Source organism: Dermacentor andersoni, chromosome 3 (genome assembly GCF_023375885.2).
Source record: "Dermacentor andersoni chromosome 3, qqDerAnde1_hic_scaffold, whole genome shotgun sequence".
Classification (NCBI taxonomy): domain Eukaryota; kingdom Metazoa; phylum Arthropoda; class Arachnida; order Ixodida; family Ixodidae; genus Dermacentor; species Dermacentor andersoni.
In genome coordinates this window covers 147,242,292-147,244,481 of record NC_092816.1, presented here as the reverse complement: position 1 = coordinate 147,244,481, position 2,190 = coordinate 147,242,292, and the positions used below count along the sequence as shown (strand labels likewise).

Below are 2,190 nucleotides of genomic sequence, written 5' to 3'. Positions count from 1 at the left end.
ATTTCATATAAATTCAAGATAGCTGAAGTAGGAAATACAATAAATAAGGTCCAATAACGAGCTGCCCCTTACTATATTCAGATTATCAATGAAACAAACAAGAGCCGCTACAAACAGTCTATTTACCTTCCCGCCTTCTCATAATACCTACATCCATAGACCTGGACAATATAAAGGAGCCTACGTGTGTAATGAAGTTCCAAACGAAGTAATGGAAAGAAATGAATGATTCGCATCGTTAAAACATATTTTCCTGATTTCTATGGAAATATGTTGGAATGGAGAAGCGTGTAAATGAATTTACAAAACAAGAAACAGCTCGTTTTTATTTTCGATGCCCTGTCGGTGCGTCGGACATTCCTTGGACTTTCTGCTTCGGTCGAATATACCATAAAGTTATATACTTAAGCTTGCCAATTTTCATGCGTTTTACTGAAGTGTGTTGTGATTGAGCCCATTCATCAAAAAGTCTGCTAATATTATTGTATTTGTTTAGTTTGCGGACCCATCACTAGCCTTGGAGGCTATAAGTGGGACCAACTGCGTGTGTATTGTCTTTTAGAACTAATAATAAAAGTATTCGGTTAAAAAAGAAAGTCCTCCACACGCGTTTAAAACTTCGATGTTCAACACCAGATGGCGACTGCTGCGCATGAAAAATGGCAGGCGTGCAGTGCAAGCAATCCGGGCTATTTTTAATATGTTATTAGCTTTTAAACGTGAATATGGCAATATGTAATATTTCTCTATTAAGAAGTACACGTAGAAAAGCCCAGTCAGCTATATACTTGCTAAAGAATAAGGAGAGTTGAGTTTTAAGCATGCAAATTTGAGAAAAGCTTGAAGGTTCGCTTGGCCAAGTAAGCGACCCCATTTTGGAGACCAGCCAAGGTAAGCATGGGTAATTTCATCGCTCAGGTCTCTCCTCAAATCCACGTATTAATCTTTCGCCTTTTACTAAAGATTACCGTGGGGAGGGACACTCCAATGAGCCTATAGGCCAATTTTTGAGAGGCCTTGCCCGTTTGGGCAGGGCCTGCTATTGAGATCAAAAGAAAGACTTACGTTGTTCAGTGACGCAGATATCGATGAACAAGGGTATTTGGCGTTACCGCTATGGCCGACTGAGCGTAGTAGCGTTACTGTTAAAATAAAAAACACTGCATTCGAACATAGACTCCGTCCTGCTGCGTGGAATATTAGAACGAACAGATTTCATTACGGCATGTGATAAACACGTTGACACCGAGTACATGAAATTTCTATATATAATTAAAAATGCCGTTGAACGGCGCTCTATGCCGACCTTTACGAAATACAGCTAGCCAAATTAATTGTCCTTGGATGAATACTGGAATATTAATGTTGTAAAAAGATAAGGATCAATGGTACCACAAATGGTAACAGTTGAGATCAAAGGAACATTACATAACTCAATTTAAACGGTATCTAAATCTATCTATGTTTCCAATTAGGGAAAGGGAAAGAAAAACAATGTTATTCATCACTCTTGAAGCAGGCTCATGTAAATACAAGAAAAAATGATGGGACACGGTAAATTACGCAATCGGCTTAAGATCCAACATCTCTACTTTCCCTGAAACTGTTGACGAAGGTACAGCTGAATCATATTGTGCCTATTTTGCCTCCGTAGGGCCTAAGGTACATGCTGATGTTCCTTAAGGGAAAATGTCAGAGCGTGACAACACTTTTGCATTGCCTCACATACAAATTCAAGAATTAGTTACAACAGTAAGCAACCTTTCAGTCGCTAAGGCGGCAGAAGCATTACCTGTTAGGCTGATAAAAAACAACTTCGATATACTGGGAATCCATCTACTGCATATCTTAAACCATACGTTGGGAAATGGAGTGTATCCTGTCGGACTGCAGGTGAAGAAGGTCATACCTATCTTTAAAAGCGGTGAATGATCCGACATAGAAAAGTGCGGGCCGATATCGCTGCTAAATGCAATCAATACAGTTTTTGTAAAGGCACTTTGAAAGCGTATACAGAATTTTTAAAGCTAATATGACATCATCTGTGCTAATCAGCATGGCTTGAGGCCCTAAACATCAACGTTTTCCGCAGTTACTGTTCTTACACAAATCATAAATACTGCACTGAATAGTAACAAACTTGCCATAGTAGTTTACTTAGATGTATCCAAAGCTTTCGATACGGTAGAT

General features: G+C 39.0%; 1 non-coding gene across 1 annotated transcript; it reads left to right on the top strand.

The window, feature by feature from the left end:
* Positions 1–910: 910 nt before the first annotated feature.
* Positions 911–1,036, top strand: LOC126520495 (U5 spliceosomal RNA). Its single transcript, XR_007597007.1, has one exon. It is a non-coding gene; the product is annotated as a U5 spliceosomal RNA (small nuclear RNA).
* The last annotated feature ends 1,154 nt before the right edge of the window (positions 1,037–2,190 follow it).